This window comes from Dromiciops gliroides, chromosome 1 (genome assembly GCF_019393635.1).
Source record: "Dromiciops gliroides isolate mDroGli1 chromosome 1, mDroGli1.pri, whole genome shotgun sequence".
Taxonomy (NCBI): domain Eukaryota; kingdom Metazoa; phylum Chordata; class Mammalia; order Microbiotheria; family Microbiotheriidae; genus Dromiciops; species Dromiciops gliroides.
This window is the reverse complement of record NC_057861.1, coordinates 451,457,795-451,480,759: the sequence shown is the minus strand read 5'-3', so window position 1 is coordinate 451,480,759 and position 22,965 is coordinate 451,457,795. Positions and strand designations below refer to the sequence as shown.

The window sequence follows — 22,965 nt, the reverse complement described above, 5'->3', positions numbered from 1 at the left end:
TGTCTGGAACTAAGCTCATATTCTGGTGAGAGGGCTGATCCTTTGGCAGGGGGGAGATTACAGGGGTCTCTGCAGGTGCTGAAGCAGAACTTGGATTTTTCACCCCTGCTGGGAACCAAGAGGTAGGCTTGAGTAGAAGTGGCCCAGATGGGGAAGGGGCACAGGCTTGTCAGAGCTGACAACCACAACATACAAAGCTGGTTGATTAGCAAGTTGGTCTGGGGTCATCTATGGACCAGGGAACAGGCCAGGCAAGTGAAGGACCTGCTTCTCCTTAAATCATACTACCTGGGACCTCCTGAAGCTTGGGATAGTGAAGCCTGGAAACTGTGACCTATTTTAAGCAGCTAAAAGTCAAATAAAAGAAAGGCAAGATGAGTAGACAGAGAAAGGTGAGGACCATAGAAAGTTTCTTCAGTAACAAGGAAGACCAAGGTGCACCCTCAAAGGAGGACGTCAACATCAAGGCCCCTATATCTAAAGCGTCCAATAAAAATATGAACTGGTCTCAGGCCATAGAGGTACTCAAAAAGTACTTTGAAGATAAAGTTAGAGAGGTAGAAGAAAAAATGGAAAGAGAAATGAGGGAGATACAGGAAAGACATGAGAAAAAAAGTCAATAGCTTGAAAAGCCAAATGAAAAAGGAGATACAAAAGCTCTTTGATGAAAAAAAATGCCTAAGATTTAGGATTGAACAAATGGAAGCTAGTGACTTTATGAGAAACCAAGACACAATAAAGATAATCCAAATGAATTAAAAAGTAGAGGGGAATGTGAAATATCATCTTGGAAAAACTGCTGACCTGGAAAATAGGTCCAGGAGAGATAATTTGAAAATTATTGGTCTCCCTGAAAACCATGATCAAGGAAAGAGCTTAGATATCTTCCAAGAAATTGTCAGGGAAAATTGCCCTAATATTCTAGAATCAGAAGGTAAAATAGAAATGGAAAGAATCCACCTATCACCTTCTAAAAGAGATCCCAAAAGGAAAACTCCCAGGAATATTTTAGCCAAATTCCAGAGCTGTCAGGTCAAGGAGAAAATATTGCAAGCTGCCAAAAAGAAAGAATTCAAGTACTGTGGAGCCCCAGTCAGGGTAGCACAATATCTAGTAGCTTCTACATTAAAGGACCTGAGGGCATGAAATAAGATATTTCAGAGGGTGAAGGAATTGGGATTACAAGCAAGAATGACCTATCCAGCAAAACTGATTATAATCTTTCAGAGGAAAAAATGGGACTTCAATGAAAAAGAGGACTTTCAGGTATTTGTAATGAAAAGACATGAACTGAATCGCACATTTGACTTTCAAATACAAGACCCTAGAGAACCATAAAAAATTGGAGTTGGGGAAAATACCTGTGGTCATGCAGTGGGTGAATATCTTGTGTCTGAGGCCAGGTTTTGAGTGGGATCCCCTTGAGTCTGGGGTGAATGCTTTGTCCACTTTGTCACCTAGCTTCTCTATGATGACATCATTAGGGTTAAATTGAGGGGTGAGAGGAATGCACTGGGGGAGGGGGAAGGGCAGAGGTAGCATGGGGTGAAATCCCATATGAAAGAAACAGGAAAGGGCTTATGGAGTAGGAGAAGAGATGAGGGAGGAGCAGGGCAGTACATGAATTTAACACTCATCAAAATAGGCTCAAAGACCTTAATCTCATCAGAGTTGGCTCAAGGAGGGATTAATACACACACCCAATTGGGTGGAGTAATCTATTAAATCTGGGCAGTAAATAAGCCTAACACTCATCAGAATTGGCTCAAGGAGGGAAAAAGATATGCACTCAATTGGGTGGAGTAATCTATTTAACCCTGCAGGAAAATAGGAAGGGAAAGGGATAAAGAGAGAGGGACAAAAGAGAGGAGGGCAGATTGGGGGAGGGGACAGACAGAAGCAAATCCCTTTTGAAGAGTGATAGGGTGAAAGAAGATAGATAATAGAGTAAATATCATGGGGAAGGGAATAGGATGGAGGGAAACAGTTAACAATAGTAACGGTATAAAAGAGAAAAGGGGGAAAAATGTACAAAAAATATTTATAGCAACTCTTTGAGGTGGCTGAGAATTGGGAAGCAAGGGAATGTCCATCAATTGAGGAATGACAGAAGAAGCTATGGTATATGATTGTAGTGGAATGGTATTGTGCTATAGGAAATGACAAACAGTATGATCTCAGAACAACCTTGAAAGACTCATATGAACTTACATATAGTGAAGTGTGCAGAAATGGGAGGATATTGTGCATAGTGACAGCAGTATTGTGTGATGAACAATTGTGAATGACTTAACTACTCTCAGCAATACAATGATCCAACACAATCCCAAGGGACTAATGATGAAGCATACTATGCACTCCCAAAGAAAGAACTGATAAAAAGAGCACTTGTGGATTGTACATATATAAGATATATCAGATTGGTTGCTATCTTGTGGAGGGGGAAGGAAAGGGAGGGAGGGAGAAAAATTTGGAACTCTCAATCTTATAAAAATGAATGTTGAAAACTACCCTTACATGTAAGTGGAAAAAAAATAAAATAAATGTTTGTTGCTAAAAAATAAAAATTAAAAAAAAATGAGTAAGTGTAGAGGTTGGCCATGGCAAGGATTAGAAGAGAAATAAATAGGGGATTAAGTCAAAGGGTTTTAATATGTAGAGAAGGGGAGAAAAGAGAACTCTCAGGTAATGGTTTCTCAGTAGAGTTTGAGGTGAGATCCTCAACTCAGAGGAGTAAAGGACAAAAGAATGGTGTGGAAGGATTGAAAAGAGAAGAAAAGAGAAGATTTGGAACAACTTTTATAGGGATTGAAACATTCCAGAGGGAAGAAGTTTTGGAAGGAGTGAAAGGCTTGTCTACTAGGGCAAGGGACCAGTTGAGAATTCAATTCCACTCCTAGTAAAATTCCAGAATGCATAATTATATGATAAATGAATACCTGGAAAAAGAAGTAGTAATCATAAAGAGATATTACATCATCAAGAATTAACCATGCTTGAATGACTTTACCTTCTTTATTTACAAAATTTCCAGTCTGGTAGATTAGGGGAATGTAGTAGCTATGGCTTGTATAAAATTTCTATGTATTTATTTTTAAAATCTTCTTTTCTTTTTAAAATTTTGAGTTCCAAATTCTCTCCAACCATCTTATCTACCCCACCCACTGAGGAGAACAATATATCAATTATACATGTGAAATCATGCAAAATATATATTTTCATATTAACAACATTGCAAAAAATGCAAAATAAATAAGGAGAAAATTATGAGATATTTCACATATTTTTCTCTAGTTTTGAATCCTTTTGACTTTGTTTTATTGTTCTTGGTATCCTCTGGAGTTAGTAGCTTCCATTTGTCCAATTCTAATTTTCAAGGAATTATTTTCTTATTTTTACCTCCTTTTCCATTTGGCCTTTTTTTAAGGAGTTCTTTTTTCCAGTTAATTCTTCTTCTTCTTCTTCTTCTTCTTCTTCTTCTTCTTCTTCTTCTTCTTCTTCTTCTTCTTCTTCTTCTTCTTCTTCTTTTTCCTCCTCCTCCTACCATTAATTGAATTCTGTTTTTAAAGTGTTATTCAATATTTTTGTGCCCCTTTTATGAAGCTGTTAATTATCTTTCATAATTTTCTTGCATCTATCTCATTTCTTTTTCCATGTTTATTTTACCATTCTCTCTTTCTTTAACTTTTTCAGAAATTTTAATTGACTTTGTGTCTACTTTGCCTTTTGTTTCTGTGAGACTATTGTTGTATCTGTTTTCACATTATTGTCTTCTTTTGAGTTTGTGTCTTGGTCTCCCTTTTTGTGGCCAAGTTCTTTTTTGTTGTTTGCTCATTTTTCCATCTCATTTCTTTTCTTTTCTTTTTTTTTTGTGGGGCGATGAGGGTTAAGTGACTTGCCCAGGGTCATGCAGCTAGTAAGTGCCAAGTGTCTGAGGCCAGGTTTGAACTCAGGTCCTTCTGAATCCAGGGCCAGTGCTCTATCAACTGCACTCTCTATCCTATTTCTTGATTTTGAATGTTATGTTAAAATCGGGCTCTGATCACCGGGGGCTGGGCAGGCATCCAAGCTTCAGACTTTGCCATGCTGCTATTTTCAAACCTTCTTTTGGGGGACTACAGGTTTTTGGTGCTTCCAAGGTGGTTTTATTTAGGGAAAGATGTGGTCACTGCTCTCTTGTTTTTGCCCAGAAAGCATCCTTGTTCCCTTTCAGTAACAAGTATTAGTACTCCTTTTGACCAACAACCACTTCTCTCCACCCTGGAACTGCAACCTAAAACTGCATATGGGTAATAGAGTTGTCAATTGGTACTGTCTATACCCAATAACAGCAATGAGATACCTATAATCACTTTTGACCAGTTCTCTGACCCCCTTTACTGTCTTTCAGCTTAGAGCTTCTGAAAACAAGTCAGCTGCTGCTATAGCAGCATGTGTAAACTCCAGATAAACTGCCACACCAGTTTCACAAATCTTTCCTGCATATTTCCTAAGTTTCCTTTGGCTGGTCAAATGTATCACCCTGACCTTTTTTTCGGCTCTGCCACTCCAAAATTTTATATGAGTTTTTTAAAGTCATTTGGGGAAGAATGTTGAGATAGTTCAACATGGTTGCTGCCTCTAACCTACCATCTTGGCTCCTCCTCTTTGCCTAAATTTTTTCAAAGCATATGTCAAAGTCTCCCCTGATAAGCTTGTGGAGAGAAGGAAAAGATATGAGCTTCTCAGTATAATTCAGTGGAATAAGAACTTGTTGATTGGGTGGCGCCAAAGAGTAATCATTAATCACTAATTATGATCTTATGGCATTTAAGGGCTGTCACATGAGAGGGGAAATAAATTTTCTCTGATTAACTTAAGAGGAAAGAACTATGAGCAATATGCAAAAGTTTCAGCAAGGCAGGTTTGGACTTGATGTAAAGACATTTCTAAACACTAATCACTCTTTAAAGTTGAAATGTAATGTCTTGGGTGGAAATGCAATCACTCTTAGCAGAGAACTTCAAAGATGAAATGGCTAGTTCTGAGGTAGATGGTCTTCTTGGTTGTTTCTGAGGTTCCTTCCAAATCTGATTCTATAGTTTAGTGACCCTGTATGGGCAAAGGAGTAAAGTTTGGTTATAGGTTCAAGAAAGTAGGCACATTTCCAAGGAAACTTCATAATCAAGTGCAATGAAAGTTGCAGAAAGTTGAGATTTTCAAACCTTAGATGATCTTCATAATGAATCTTTGAGATTATCACAGTAAATTTTTCTGTGCTCATTTTCATCTAAATGAAAGGCAAAAACATTTCCATTTTCTTTGGACTTTTAATTGCTCTTTCTTAAGATACCTAGAAGTTTCTTGCCAAGAAAAATCAGTGCTAAAAAAATCAGCATCCATCTTGAAATTCAACTAAAGTTTCCATCACTAAAGTTGTTAAAAAAAACAAGTGAATGCTGAACATATTGTAATTCTCATAGCTGTCCCTAGACAGACAATATTGCAGAAGTTTTTGCCCATGTGTCTTTGTTTTTCAAATGAATATGCAACATTACATTAGTTCAACCAAAAAAAAAAAAACCTTAGAAATTGAGAACCTAACAAATGTTGGCTTAAAAAACACATTAGTTAACCTTAGAGATCGAAAGAAATGAGACATCATACATGTATGTTAATTGCTCAAAATTTATCACTATATTTATGTTGGGTATCAATAAAAAGAGAAGAATGACTAAGGCTTGCATTAAGTTCTCTTTTCCTAAATTATTATTTTTCAGTTTTAGTAAATGGTTATAAAGGAGAGAAATTATTCATATGATACTAGGAAATGTCCCTTAGGAAGATATCAAAGACATAAGCAATATCATTTCAAGAAGGAAGAGACAACAAAGAATAAAAACTGTACTATTTGCAGTAATCATTTTTATAGCTTCCAGCACCTCTGGTAGCTAGTATTGTTTTACTGCTGCTACAAAACTGGCAAAGTAGAAATGTTCTTTGAATTCTTTTACAAAACTCTTCATGAGAATATTTTTTATTCAATGTATTATTGTGAATAATCTGTGGAAAGGGAACCTTTCATACTCTTGGGTAGATCATTTATTTCAAGATATGTTTCAAACAGCTTCTTTTCCTCTCAATCAGTGAAATGTATTTTGGGCCCTTGGTTGAATCCTGAATGTTATGAGTATGGCTGTTAATTTTCTGAAAAGTCAGATTCTTTGCCCCAGTATCAGAAAGGAGTCTTGGTTACATCAAAGTGTTGGGATCCTTAAACATTTGAGAGTATTTGAAAGTATTTAATGGAAGCTTTTCATTTTTTCAGATGTTCACTAAGATATATTGAACAGACAGGTCCTTGATTAAATATGCTCTTCTTAGGTGAACATTGGACTTAAGAATTTTCTGGAAGGATTGGTAATTGTCTGGTGTCTCTTTTTCTTCAGGTGCCAAATACCCGTGATTTCTGGCTGTGGAGGAGCCACAATCCTCATATCATGCTGCTTGAATCTCATTTTCATTTTATGGTTCAGAGTCACAGCCAATGGCTCACAGATTCCAAAAAGAAGGCTGATCTTCATTCTATTGATTACCAAGGCTGATTTATCTTTATCTGGTTTGTTTGATGTAGATATACTTTCTCTTGCCTACAGGACCCCTCCATAAATTATGTACTCCGTAGAAGATAATGGTTTTCACTGCTAAAGGAAAAGACTCCTGTTTTGTTTTGTTTTGTTTTTAGTAAAGGTCATGGAAGTCAATGTATTCAGAACTCCTACATACCTAATATGTCAAAGGTCTGTTGAAGAACTTGAGTTCAACTGACAGTCTGAGGAACACTTGGAGTTTGTGCTTATTGGCATTTCCCTCTCCCTGTCCTACCCACATATACTTTCAGGCCATCAATGCATCAACAAATAATTTATTAAAATCCTACTAAGTATATAGTACACTAGGTACTGAGGAATATACCTAGAAGTCAGTCAATAAGCATTTATTAAGTGACTATGGTATGCCAGGCACTGCTCTAAGTGCTGCAGATACAAAGAAAGGGAAAAGCCAGATCCTGCTCTACAGACCCTCACAAGCTATAGATATAGATATAGATATAGATATAGATATAGATATAGATATAGATATAGATATAGATATAGATATAGATATAGATATAGATATAGATATAGAATGAATTAGAAATAATCAACAGAGTGAGGGCACCAGAAGTAAAGATCAAGAGAGGTTTCTTGTAAAAGGAGAAATTTTAGCTGGTACTTGAAGTCAGGGAATCCAGGAGGCAGAGATAAGGAAGGAGAGAGCATTTCCCATGCCTGAGGTAATAAGTCTGCCAAAGTGGGATGGCAGTGTTAGAGGAGGGAGGGGAGTAAGGCAAGAAGAGGTGTTAGGAAGAATTCAACAATTTCTACTCATGACGAATCTACATTTCAATGGGGGAGATAAGTAAATATGTACAGTATAGATATAAATTGAATAAGCACATATATTTGTGTGTATATCTCTATCTCCATCTCATATCTATCTATTTATCTCTATAAGTATATATACTCAAAATAGTTAAATACTATGTACTTTGGAAAGGAGAGCAAAAGTAGGTGGGACTTCATGTAGAAGATGGTGTCTGAGCTGCATCTGAATGAAAGAGACTATGAGTTAGTGGTAAAGAGGGATCACATTCCAGGCATGAAAGAAGGTATGGAGAGAGAACATGCAGTGTCGTGTATAAATATAGAGGAAGCTGGGTGGTACAGTGATAGATAGCTGGGCCTGGAGTCAGGAAGACCTGAGTTCAAATTCAGCCTCAGACACTTACTAGATATGTGTCACTAGAGGTAACAAATATGTGAGCCCCAAAACTGCAACCTTTTCCAGTGCAGTCTGAACCAGATTAAAGTATAACTGATAAACATTGAATAAAAGAAATAAAAATACAATAGAACACAGATAACATTAATATGTGGTTTTTTAAGTCAATGTATGACACAGAGAAGATTCTCATGTATGGCTTAGCTGCCTACCCCTCCCACCCCATTTCGATCTGAGTTTGACACCACTGGCTAGCTATGTTCTCTCTGTAGAGCACTGCATAGTGTGCAGTGAGTGATTGAGAAAAAAACAGGAGGCCTTTCTTCTTAAAAAGCTCACTTTAATGCAAACCAAAGAGACAGACTCATGTAGAAAAAAAAATTCACAGAAGATTTGCAAGTACATTTAATACAGATGCAAATACAAAATATTTTAAGTTTATATGGTTTGAAGAATGGTGGAGATAGAAAAACAGAAGTAGCTTGGATTAATCAGGAAAAAACAAAAAAAACCTTCTTTTTCGACAAAGATTAATTAGAATTTTGAAGGCAGGAATAGATATGTCTAAGAGGTAAAGGAAGAAAGAATAATGATGAGGATGGTAATGATTATGAAAGAAAGGCATCAAGAATGAAAGACATATTTGAGAACATAGCAACAAGAGTGAGTAAGCCATGCCCACAGGCTCGCACCTGCATTTGCCCAACTGAGTCTCACCAAGGGCCGAGCAGAAGCAATGAAGAAATATAAATGACTTAGAGTTTTTGCTAGGGAATGTAATTTAATTTCAGTCTGGACCTGTGATTCCATCAGTATATGTAAATACCAGTGTGGAAATTCCTTTCCCTGATCCCTCTTGACAATATCTCTGTAGTTTACCATCTTAGAGTGCAGATGGTCTCTCTGAAAGTTCAAGTGACTTGCCCATGGTCATTCAAATAGTATGCAGTAGAAGCAAGACTTGAACGTACATTTCACTGATTCTAAAGTAAACTTCCTAACCACTATACCACATCACCTCTCAGCCTATCTTATGAGGTATATATCACATATGCCTACACGTGTGCATTAACATATATATGTATATATTATACACACATTGTACACATATGACTTCACATATGTGTATGCCACAGCTATGTGTCAAAACATGTGTATATGCCTACAAGCATAAATTCATCAATATATGAATATTTGCACACATATATGTATGAAAATGTATTAGGGCATGCATATATATATTCATTATTCACAAGGAACATGGGGACACAGTGCATATGCATGTGTATATGTATGTGTGCATGCATGCATGTGTGTATGTGTATAATATGCATTTAATAAGCACCCACTATGTTCCAGGCACTGTGCTAAGCCTTAGGTATGCAAAAAAAAGCAAAAGATATTCCTTGCCCTCAAGGAGCTTACAATCTAATGGAGGAGATAACATGTAAATATATACAGAGCAAGTTCTATGTGAGATAAATAGGAAATAATTAAGAGTGAAAGCAGTAGAATAAAGAGGGGTTAGTGAAGACTTTCTGTAGAAGGGGGGATTTCAGCTGAGATTTAAAGGAAGCCAGGGAGGTTAGTAGTTGGAGCAGAGGAGGGAGATCATCTAAGGCATGGAGAACAGCCAGAAAAATAAATGCCCAGAGATTAAAAATAGAGTACTATAAAGTATGCAGCCATTCTCCAAATTATGGATACTTCAATAATCATGAGTAAAACACTTTTAAAAAAAATTTTCACTCAAATTATAGATATTACAATAGTTTCCTTTATTTGTATGGTTTCAAGTTAGTTGACAATAGTTAGTTTTAGTTAAGCTAAAATTAAATCTATTATTTCAATCCTATTGTAATCATGACTTAAAGGACCTGAAATTCCTATTTGAAAGCTATAACCTTGTTGAGATTTATAAAGGTACATTTGTCAATATTTTCATACCTATAGTGTCTGGGACTTAGAAATTAAATCAAGGAATCTTTCTGAGAGCATATATTCTGGAATAATACACATACCACTATTTCTTTGGGGTTTTTCCCCCTACTTGATGTAAATTGTTTTATAAGGTTTCATAATGATTTAATTTTGATACTTTTTTACTCAGTTTTGATATTATTTGTATTCATTCAGTCATGATTATTTGTAAATTTGGGTTTTGATTTTATGAACTCTAAGATTTGTACACTAGGAAATGTAAGATTAATTAGTAAATAAAAATTCCTACACATTTGGTAAATCCAGATTACCCCTAGTAATTTTATTTGGAAAGCCTGCTTATAAAGCCTATAATTGTTGTTCTTGTTGTTGGTCCTTCATTATTGAAGAGGACTATGATATTAGGGTGACATCATTACTTGCAGTGAATTGGATTTAAGTGAGGCCAGGCTGTGTAAGGTCATCAACCTCCCTTTCTCCTCCAGAACCATTTGGGTCCAGTGGCTATATCTATCTATCTGTCTGTCTGTCTATCTATCTATCTATCTATCTATCTATCTATCTATCTATCTATCTATCTATCTATCTATCTATCTATCTATCTATATCTACCTATCTATCTATCTATTGGCCCTGAATATTTTAATGATTAAATGATTTGCCAAGGGTCATATGGTAAGTGTCTGAGGTGATATTTGAATTCAGATCCTCTTGACTCCGGGGCCAGCTCTCTATCCACTGGGCCAGCTAGCTCCCCCAAAAGCCTATAATAATTAATAATATCAGGTATAAGAGGACAGTAGTGGTAAGGTATACTGGCAATTTTCTCAATTATTTTATCAGAGGGCAACTTGAGTATTTTGGGTTTCAAAGTTTCCTTCGTAGAATGTTTTTCAGTATTTAGATAAAATTGGTATTAAAATGTACTAAGTTCTGTTGTTCAACATTGTAGAGGGGAGGGGAAAGGTGAAACTGAGGAACAGAATTGGTAGTTAGTCTAAAGCTTTGTTAATAGGCTTTTAACGGAGGCTTTGCAGGGATTTTGGAAGGAATAGGAGGATAAAGGATGCCTTGTCTAATCATGGCAGCTAAGTGGCACAGTGAATAGAGTGCCAGGCTTGAAGTCAGAAAGACTCATCTTTCTGAGTTCAAATCTAGCTTCACACACTTACTAGCTGTGACCTTGTGACTTAGTCACTTAACCCCACTTCCCTCAGTTCCTTCATTTGAAAAAAAGAAAGAAAGAAATGGCAAACCATTCTAATATCTTTGACACAAAAAGCTCAAATGGGGTCATGAAGAGTTGGACATGACTCAACAACAACAACAACAACAACAACATCTAATCATCTGGCCATACAAATCACAAACTTCTTAAAAAAGTTGTCAACACCTGATGCCTCTATTTTCTCACTATATTCAATCTCCCATAACTTTTTAATTTGACTTCAATATCAAATGTTCTACTGAAATTCCTACCTCAACAGTTACCAAAAATTTTTTAATTAGCAAATCCCATGGCCTTATACCCTTTCCTTTCTTCCCCCGTTCCATCCCTTTCCTTATTGACTTGGTAGAATTTGATACACTTGATCATTGCTTCTCATTAGAGCCTTCCTTAGACCAACTTGATATATAAAAAAAAACAAAAGAAACAGACAAAAGGCTGGCATGGAGATATGATTTAGTCCTGTTGGAGTACTTCAATTGTTCAGAAATCTGATGGAGCCATCTTTGTTCCAAAAGTCAGGCACCGATAAATCCTTGTAGAAGGATAATTTCATCCTTTAAAATGTAGAGGAGTATACAGCGCCCAGCAGAACAAAAGAAAACCAACAAAGAAGCAAAGGATAGCTGGGAAGATTTGAAAACAATATTTAGTATTTATCATGTCACTTTTCTTAAAAAAGAAATTTATTGTTTTATATTGAATCCACACACTTATTCTGTTGTGTACATGAGAACTGTTTTTTCTTTTCTCATTTTGTATTTAAGTTTAAAATTTTAATAATTACAAAAATGTAGAGGAAACAATAAGGAAAAAGGCTATTTGTTCTGTATCTGATCTTAAACAACAAGGAGAAAGAGATAATTGTTGGGGTAGAGATAATGAAGACCTCAGGGACAAATAAACATTTCATCCATGAAGTTTATAATAGAGAAGAAGTGGGAATGAATCTGGTATGTTTCAGACATAGTGGGGTAACTGACCTGGCTAGAATAAAGGGTATACATATTAGCAAAAAGAAGAAGATGACACAGATAGATAAGGTAACACATAATTATGAATTGTCATAAATGCCATTAAGAGGGAAGTGGTTGATCAGTAGGCAGAAGAAAGCATTATATGATGTTTTAAAAATAATTTTTAGTTTTTATTATTCTAAACTTGACAAATGCCAACAAACATGAGCATTTTTATATACAAAGAACATAAGAAGACGATTTGCATGAAACTGCAAATCTTTATTATGTACAGCTTGCTTTTTAAAAAGTATATAATAAATTCAACACATTACTTTCAAATCTGTTCTGCTCATGTATCCTTTTGAACTTTCTTCTGTTCTCTTCTGTGCATTAAAAATGTTTCAATTACCCAGTTTTCTTTCTTTTTCCCTCAGTATTGCTAGAATTCATTCCTAATCCTACATTTTGCCCAATCTAAAAAAATCCCACTTTAAAAAAATAAGCATAATCATGAAAAGCAAATACACACAATGGTCATTTTTGAAGATATATATCTCATTTTATCCCATGGATCTATACCCCTGTCTCAGGAAATTGGTAGCCTACTTCATAATTGATCTTCTGGAGTTTTGGTTGGTCATTGCATTGATTTGAATTGAAAGTTATTTTTCAAAGTTTCTTCATATATTAGCTTATACAAGTTTTCCTAGGAAGCAGGGAGTCCAGTTTGGGGGCGAGAGGGAGAAAGTTGGCTATTGGGAAAGGAGAGCAAGATGTAGATGTGAAAAATATTTGAAAAAAAAGAAAACTGGCAAATTTGTGCATTATAGATCAAAAATATCTATTTTTTAAACTTAGCAAGACAAGAAAAATGATGATGATTTTTAAAAAATGGATTCTTTGGGAAGGGATATTAGTATAACAGAAGATTTAAGTTAGAAATGATCATTTTTATGCTAAATTTGAATCAAAGTGCTCAAATGATGACTTCTTATTCTTGTTTTCTCTGGATTTCTGTGAATAATATCCCTACTTATGTTATGTTTAGTAATAGGAGTGACTTGTATAAAACCCTATCATTGGGAAAGTAATTGAAGACCATATCTACATTAAATGGAGGATACTTCATCTGGATAAATGCTGCCTTGATAATTAATACCCCCTCAAAGTTGTTTTTAGATAGAACATATTCAGTACTCCAACATTCTGATGAAAATGTAATATCATCAGTATGGTCTTCCTTGCAAAGAAGTAGTTTGAAACCTCTTCTTACCTGCCCATCCTGTGTGATTTGTGACTATGTTGTCTCATAAATTTTCCAAGAGAGGTTCACTCAATGTGCTTGGAGACTTCTTCCCATTATTTTGACATTGCCAGGATAATGATTACACATTTGTGCAATCTACCAGTTTACCTCTCAGTCTCATTTACATTACTATCACATTCTTCATTGTATATTTCTTTGATAACTTTCTTTATGCCACTCTTCACTATTTCTTTTTCATTGTGTTGTAGGTGGTCACATCCACCTGTGCCTTTTCATTACCCTTTGGGAGGTCCTCAATTTAATTTCTTCAGAGAATGTGTTCCATGACTAGCAGCCATACAATACCACCAGAATACTATTGAATTTTGGGGGATGGTGGTGGCAATGAGGGTCAAGTGACTTGCCCAGGGTCACACAAGCTAATAAGTGTCAAGTGTCTGATTCTGGATTTGAACTCAGGTCCTCCTGAATGCAGGGCCAGTGCTTTATCCACTGCGCCCTCTAGCTGCCCTGAAGACTATTGATTTTTAAAATTGACCTTTGTTTTAAACATCTAGATAATTCAAGTATAAGTATTTTTGTCTGGATATAAATTCTCTGCATAATTATCTCAATTTGTTTCATTACTTTGCCATCATAAATCTGGCATTTAAAAAAAAATTGGTCAGAGAGAGAGTGATCCCAACTTAATTACATCCTTTCTTTATTCATTATTTTCTCTGTGTAGTGAAAACTATAAAAATTAGTTCCATAAAGTCCTGTGTAGGTAAATGATATTTCCTAAGATGTTGAGTTCTGATTTTTTTTTGGCCCTAAAACTAAAAAGAGAAATAGTGCATGGGGCAGAGCTGGAGGATGAAATAGACATGTGGCATCATAGTGACATTATTACAATGGAAATCTGTGCCGGATGGGGCTGAAATATATAGAGATTCAAATATTTCTTTCCAAACTCATAACTTAGGTACTGTCAGTCATCCAGTAAGCATTTATTAAGTTTCTGCTATGTGCCAAGCACTGTACTAAGTTTTGGGGAGAAGAGGAGGAGACAGGCACAAAAGCAGAAAGTGCCTCTCCATTGGACAAATGTGTATTTTGCAAAATAATTTTTAAAAAAGCAAAAAGACTTCTGGAAATGGTGGCTTGAAGTCTTGGAATTTTAGCTTAGAACCAGGTTTTATACTCTTATTTGGACATTTTGTTTAAATTAGCTTTGTTTCAGAACAGCCCCCCAAAATGTTCTCTCTTTAAGCTAGATGAAATAATTATAGCTTTTTCTGAACAATAACAAACCAACCAGACCAAGAAGGTTTGTATTTTTCTTCATAGCCTTTAATGTGTTTAAAAAAATAATACTGTGTAGCCAACTACTGTCCTATGAGGGTAGTAAATATTTATCATTCTATTAAAAGAGTCTGATGAATCTTGACTTGTTTTTCACTATTTCTTCTATAGTTAGAAGATGAATATGTACCTGAAGGCTAATCACCATAGCACGAAGTTGTGGTGTGGTAACTGTTTATTCATAATAGATTTTTACATCAGTCATTTGTTATCATTTATGACAGATTTTAAATATGGAACTTTCCTCATTCTCTTTTGAGGAGATAAACTACATGCCTTGGCAAAATTGTACTTGCCTGCAGGAATGTTCAATATTTGGGGTCACTAAGATAATTTTCAGTGTTGGGTCATGAGTGGTGTCAAGACAGAACAGCCCAAGATGGGCTGGACTATGAGATCACAACCAAAGGTCAGACTATATAGAAAGGGAATGTGAACTTTTGAAGTCAAAGCCAAGGTCAGGAGCTAGGGTGTGAGGCCAAAGTGGAAAACAAGGGCAGAGTTCAGAATTCCAGGAACTGGACTTAGATCAGTGTCCAGGGGTCCAATCCATAAAGAAGAAGTGTCCAATGGGACAGGCTTGGATGAGGGTTCTAGATCAGCTCAGAAATGGATTTGTAACCTGGACTCTGGGAACAGTGTCTCTGTATCAGAAACAAGCAGAAGATTTATGGTTTAGAATTTTATTTTCCAAATTACATGTAAAAAAATTTTTTTGACATTACTTTTTGTAAAACCTTGTGTTCCAACTTCTCTTCCTCCCTCCCTTACCAGCCCCCACCCCCAAGAATTCAAGCAATTCAGTATAAGTTATACATGAGTAGTCATGGAAAACATCTCCACATTAGCCTGATTGTGAGAGAAAACAGACAAAAACAAAACTTCAGATTAAGGAACTATCAAAAAAAGTATGCATCAATCTCTGATTTAGTTCATGTAGGTCTTTATAGTTTTTTCTGATAGTGCCTTGTTCATCATAACCTGTATATAGTACCTTAAAGTTGACATAGAATTTTCTTCACAATAGCCCAGCAAAGTAGATACCATACGTTTTGCTATTGTAGTCAAACATCATAACTGTTTACCTCCATCCTATTCCCTTCCCATGATATTTACTCTATTTTCTATCTTCTTTTACCCTATTCCTCCTCAAAGCAGAATATTTATACAACCAGATTGTAACTGTTGATGCCAAGTGTGGCATAGTGGAAGGAGTAAGAGAACATAAACTCAAAATCTGCCTCAGTCACTACTCCTCAGGGAAGTCAGTGAACCTTCTTGTGTCTCAGTTTTCTCATGTGCAAAATGAGGCTAGACTAAGTGGTTTCTAAACTCCATTCTAATTCTTAATCTGTAATCTGATTGCCTTTCACCCTGGTATTTAGCAGTCTCCACTGTGCAGCAAATAAGGGGGGCAGTGTGCCCCAGAGAAAGGCAGAGCTCTGTGCATGGGTAATAAAGGGGAATACCTACAATTCAAATTTTGATCCCATACAAATCTTCAGGACAGTAACTAGATAAATCAGGCACAGATTTTTATATCCTTTTCTATGAAGTCTGATAAAAATATATGATTGAAATTGTCCTTTAGCTCATCAGATCAAGCCTAGAACAAAAAGTAAAATCATCTCTCCAGAGTTCACAGAGATAAAAAATAAGCCATAAACAAAAGCAAACAACTAAGAAACCCTTAAGAAATCTATGAGAAAATCTTTCTGTCTGCCACAACTTGCAATACTAAATTCAAATGTACCGTATACCTATTGTCTGACACTGCTCTGCATTGCTTCCCACTGCTCCTCCTGTCTTTTCCCTAACAACGAGTTGCTTTACCTATTCCAGGTGCTTTAAAAGGTCTGTTCTTAGTCTTCTGCTCTTCTCTCTCTCTCTGTTCTCTATCCTTCAGACATATTCTCCACTTCCACAACTTAAACTATCACATGTAGCTGCTTCTCAACTCAGAGCCTCCAGCTCGGTCTTCCTTTTGATGGACATTTCTACTTAAATGTTCCACTGTTACCTCAGGAACTAAGTTGTTTTTTTCTTCCTTCTTTCCTTCTTCAAACCATTTTGCCCCCTGACTTTATCATTTTTGCTAATGGCACTTCCATTCTCTCACTTACTCAGGCTTGAAACTTCCAGGGTATTTTTGACTTCTCTCTCTCCTTTGCCCTTCATATCCAGTGAACTATTTAATCCTAACAATTCTTTCACAATCACTATTGAAATCTGTCTCTTTCCTATCACATTGTCAACATGCTAGTTCATCTTTGTTACCCCTAAACTAGAATGTTGCAAAAATGTTTTAACTGGTTTCCCTGCCTCTTCTCTTATTATATTTCATCATAGGATCACACATTTACAGCTGGATGAAACCATAGACATAATTTAGTACCCCTTTAATATTTTACTAGGAGCTTAAAACCCCAGAGAATCAAGAATAAGTTGCCCAAGTTGACTAGCAAGAGACTGAGTTGGGATTTGAATGAATGTCTTCTGACTCCTCAACTCAGTGTTTTTTTCCATTACCATCAGCTTCTTCTCTATCAATCATGCACATTGCTACCAAATTAGTCTTCTTAAAATCCCACTTTAACCATTTTACTCCTTTGTTTGAAAGCCTTGCATATTTCCATGCTGACTAGTGAAGAAATTGCTAATTCCTTGGACTTCCATTATCCTAGTTTGTTCCCTCAAAATCTCTCACCAAGACTAATGTAAGTGAGTTCTAAAATAATCTTCTACCTCTTTTCTCTCCAATTTATCCTTCAATCAGCTGCCAAAATCATTTTCCTAGGTAGTGGTATAACCCTGGACAAGTCACTTATTTCAACCAGTTTCTTCTTTTGTAAAATGGAGTTTTAAAACAGAATGCTTGCCCTAGCTGTTACTCATGGGTTACTGTGATGATTAAATGAGACAATGCAGTAAATTCTTTAACATCTCAATGGACCCATATTGTCATCACTGTGAGTATTCTTTCCATGATGCAGATGGGAACCCATGCATGCCTTTTATTCCTGCAGATTCTTGTCCATGCCCTTTCATCCTTTTCATAACTATAGCATAAAGAATCTTCTCAACATGCTGGAGACCTTTCCCGAAAACTTGGATCATTTTGTGAGAATCATTGTGTGCAATCACAATAAGGGGGAAAATTCTCCATGACAATGGAGGACATGTATCTTTGACCCTTATATATCTCTGTTTGTTTCTTGCTACACATTGTTCCTTGTTTATTCCTTGCTACAGTTGAAAAACGTATGTTCATGGTTTTACTTAACAAGGCATCTTGTATGACTTTAACACAGGTATGGGAGACATTTTGTTGGATAAGAATAATTTCAAAGCTGATTCTTGCTTTAATTTTTTTTTGGAATAAGACAAATACAACTTTAAAATCAAACTTGTCCCACAGAATGTCTCTCATATTTTTAATCATCACACCACAGAGTCTTGTATTCTTTTTGCCTTTCAGTCAATCACGTGAATCTAAAAGTGTATTAGTGTAAAATGAGATACTTCTTGGCAAATAATAATTCATGTGAAAAAGACCTCAGAATAGTGGTAAACTGTACATTCATAAGTCAAGAATGTAACTTAATAGTCAAGTAGCCCGATTTGATTCTAGATTGTATTTACTGTAGTATCCAGAATAAGTTAGGTGAGTCTCTCACTGTACCATGCCATTTTCAAATTATATTTGGAATACATTAACAAATGTTTCCCTTTTCTCTTTGAACCCACAGTGCCTAGAATAGTGTCTAATATATGGTAAGTGCTTTAAAAATGCTTGTTGATTGATTAATTGATTGTAGGTGTGATCTGCTACAGAAAATTATCCATGGAAGCCTTATTATAATAATGTGATTCAGTTTGCACTCTGTGTCTACCAGATCTCTATCTGTAGGTACACAGAATGTTTAAGCATGAACACTTTGGAATTGTAGTTGGTAATTGTGTTAATCAAATTTACTATGTTTTTCAAATGTGAATATCTTAACAATATTGATGATTTTGTATAAATTTTCCTCCTGGTTTTGCCCACTTCACTTTGCTTCCGTTCATACAATTTTTCCAAGATATTTCTGAAACATCCCTTTCTTCATTTCTTACACTGCAATAGTATTCCATAACATGTATATGCCATAACTTCTTCACTAGTCCCCCAAATGAAGGGAATCCTGTCATTTTCCATTTTTTTGCCACCACAGAAAGAGATGTTATAAATATTTTTGTATATCTGAATCCTTTTATTCCTTTCTTTAATCTCTTTGGGATATAGATTTAGTAGTAGTATCACAGGATCAAAAGGTATACATAATTTGATGCTTTTTGGACATTTCCAAGTAACTTTCTAGAATGGCTGGTCTAGTCCTCAGATCTACCAACAGTGCATTAGTTTTCTCACAGCCCCTCCAGGATTTGTCATTTTTCTTATTTTGTCATCTGAGTCTGATGGGTGTGAGGTGGTAGCTGGGGTAGTTTTAATTTGCATTTCTCTATTTATTAATGGCTTAGAACATTAATTCATATTATTATTGATAAGTTGAATTTCTTCCTTTGAAAACAACCTATTCATATCTTTTGACCATTAACAGGTAGGGAATGACTCTTTTTTCTTGTAAATTTGACACTATTTTTTATTTTTCTTAGAAATGAAACCTTTATCATAGAAACCTGCTACAAAGATTTTCCCCCAGTTTCCTGTTTTTTAATTTTATGTAATCCAAATTATCCATTTTACCCTCTGCGAAAATCTCTATTTCTTGTTTGGTCAGGAACTCTTCCCTTATCCCTAGATCTGACAGGCAATTTGTTCTCTATTAGTTTGATAATGAAGTTTAAATCATGTACTCATTTTGAACTTGTCTTGCTATACAATATGAAATGTTGATCTATACTATATTCTTCTACAATACTTTCCATTTTTCTTAACAAATTTTTTTAATAGCGAGTTATTGCTTCAATCGTTGGGGCCTTTAATTTTATCAAACACTAGGTTACTATGCTCATTTGATTCTGTATATTGTGTACCTAATCTGTGCATACCCTTTGACTCAGCAATACTACTCGGTCCATATCCCAAAGACATCATGAAAAGGGAAAAGGACCCACATGTACAAATATATAGCTGCTCTTTCTGTGGTTGCAAAGAATTGTAAATTGAGGGGATGCCCATCAACTGGCTAATGGCTAAACAAACTGTGGTATATGAGTGTAATGGAATACTATTGTGCTGTAAGAAATGATAAACAGATAGATTTCAGAAAAACCTGGAAAGACTTACATGAATTGATGCTGAGTGAAATGAGCAGAACCAAGAGAACATTGTACACACTATCAGTAACACTGTGTGATGATTGAGTGTGATAGACTCAACTCTTCTCAGACAATGCCAAAACACTTATGGTGGAAAGTGCACAACACATTCAGAAAAAGAACTATGGAGTCTGAATGCAGACTGAAGCATACTATTTTTACTTTTGTTGTTGCTTTTTTTTGTTACTGTTGTTTATTCTTTCTTGCATTTTTTTTCCTTTTGTTCTGATTCTTCTCTTACAACATGACTAATGTGGAAATATGTTTTATATGAATGTAATGTCTAACCCATATCAAATTTCTTGCTGTCCTAAGGAGGGGAGAGGGAATGGAGAGTGGGACAATTTTGGAACTCAAGAAAATATCTTTACACATAATTGAAAAAAAAATTTGAATTAAAAAAGTAATTTTAAAAAAAGAAGGAAGATAGCAGGATGGACCCCTCTGGCCATCCAGTCCAGGTTGTACAAGGAGAGATACTTCATGAAATGCCTTACAATAACTGTCTTATAAAAATACAGGAATTAAACATAAAAAAGGTTTTCTTGCCTCTATTAAAATAATATGATTTTAAAAATCTGATATAATGAATTATGTAATATAGTTTTCCTAATATTAAATCAGTTCTGCATTTCTAGTAAAAATCCGGCCTGATCATAATCTATACTCTTTATGATATGTTGCTGTGGTCTCCTTACTAACATTTTATTTAAAATTTTTTATCAATATTCATTAGGAAAATTAGTCTATAATTTTCTTGTTCTACTTGACTCTCCCTAGTTCAAGCATCCTGATCATATTTGTGTCATAGAATCAATTTGCTGGAATCACTTTATCTATTTATAAAAACAACATGTTTATGTAGAATTAGAACTTAGTGTTCTTTAAATGTTTCATAGCAATCACTTGTAAATCCACCTGGTGTCTCCCCCCCCCAGGGTAGTTCATTTATGACTTGTTAGAATCCCCACCCTCTTTCCAAGGGAGAGTTATTTAAGCATTCTATTTCCTGTTTTGTCAATCAGGACAATTTATATTTTCATATATATGCCTTCTTTTTATCTGGAATGTGAGTTTTTTTATATATAGTTCAGCAAAATAACTCCTAATAAATGTTTTTATTTTTCTTCATTACTTTAAAATTCATCTTATTAATTTTTACACATGTAATATGTTTTTATTTTCATAATCACATTAGTTAAAATATTGAGTTTTTTTAAATAGCTTATTTTTAGTTATTAATTAATTTTCTAAACTTTCAATTTTGTTAATCTCTACTTTGATTTTTAGGATTTTCAATGTGGTGTTTAATCAAAGGTTTTCAATTTTTTGGTACTCTAATTTTTTTCTTAGTTGGATGCTCAATTTGTTGGTCTAATCTTTCTCTCTTTTATTGATGAAAGAGTTTAATGATATACATTTTCTTCTACTACGTTGGCTTCAGCCCTCAAATTTTGGTATGTTGTCTCATTATTGCAATTATCTTTATTGACATTAGAATTTCTATGATCTGTTTTTTGACTCATTTATTCATTATGACTAAATTATTTAGTTTCCAATTAATTTGTAATCAATGCTTCAGACTCTTCATTGAATTTTTTATCATACTATTTGTCACACTATTCAATCTGATAGGTGAGAGTTGTTATCTCAGAATTGTTTTAATTTGCATTCCTCCAATTGGGAAATTTATTTAAACAGATGAATGGGCCTCCTCAACTTTCCACTCAGAAGATGTTGGGCCTCTTGGTAGTGAAGCATGGCTTGTGCTGGCACTGCAGGACTCTTCAGGGCAGCAGGAACTTGATTTTGGAGTCGTTAAACTGCTTGACTGCAGGCCAGAAGCACTTGCTGGCAAGAATTTCTTCCACTTTCGTAATCTAGATGGAGGGGGCCCGAGCACGGTGATGGGCCCCAATATCTCAGTAGCACTGAGTGACAGCAGCAGCAGTGGTCAGGTCCCTTTACTCCCTGTACATGTTGTGGGTCCCACTCCTGGAATCGTAGCTCAGCCAGATGCCAAAGTTTTTCACCTGAAGGGGGGTCTTTTCAAAGACCTGTCCACAGGACACAATTTCTTCAGAAGACTTCTTCATCTTTTTCAGTTGGGAAACAAAGTACCAGAATCGGGACTTTGCTACAACATGATTAGGAGCAAAGATCCGAATAAAGAGGTGGCACTGGACAATTGGGAGTAGGCAGGCATCGTCCAAGTACCTTATACTCTCTCAGGGTGCCCGAGGACTTCATGGTGCTGCCACCTCACTCCTGCCAACCCCCAAAAAGGAAGTAATGTTCTGGCATGCCAATTTGCATTTCTCTAATGAATAGTCATTTCAAGCATTTTTTTTTTTCATGTGAGTATAGATAGCTTTGATTTCTTCTTCTAAAAAGCACCTATTTATATCTTTTGATCATTTATCAACTAGGAAATGACTTGTATTCTTATAAATTTGACTCTGTTCTCCATATATTTGAGAAATGAGGCCTTTATCAGAGAAACTTGCAGAAAAAATTTTCCCTAGTTTTTTTGCTTTTCCTCTAATCTTGGCTCCATAGGATTTCTTTGTGCAAAACCTTTTTAATTAAATGTAATCAAAATTATTCATTTTACTTCCTGTATTGCTCTTTATCTCTTGTTTCACCACAAATTTTTCCCTTATCCATACATCTGACAATTACTATATTCCATATTCCCCTAATTTGCTTATAATATCACACTTTATGTCTAAATCATGTACCCATTTTGACTTTATCTTAGTACATGGAGTGAGATGTTGTTCTATGTTTAATTTCTGCCAAACTGCTTTCCATTTTTCCCCAGCAATTTTTGTCAAATAGTGAGTTCTTGTCCCAAAAGCTTGGATATTTGTGTTTATCAAACAACAGATTATCATGGTCATTTATTACTGTGTATTGTCTATCTAATCTATTCCACTTGTCTACCACTCTGTTTCTTAGCCAGTACCAGACTGTTCTGCTAATTACCAATTTGTAATACAGATTGAGATTTTGTATGCCTCAGCTACCGTCTTCACATTTTTTTATTGATTCCCTTGATATTCTTGACCTTTTATTCTTCCAAATGAATTTTGTTTGTT

The 22,965-nt window shown here is 35.4% G+C and overlaps 1 pseudogene; it reads right to left on the bottom strand.

Moving 5' to 3' along the window:
- Positions 1-21,591: 21,591 nt before the first annotated feature.
- LOC122750284 lies at positions 21,592-22,114 on the bottom strand (annotated as a pseudogene).
- Between the last annotated feature and the right edge of the window lie 851 nt (positions 22,115-22,965).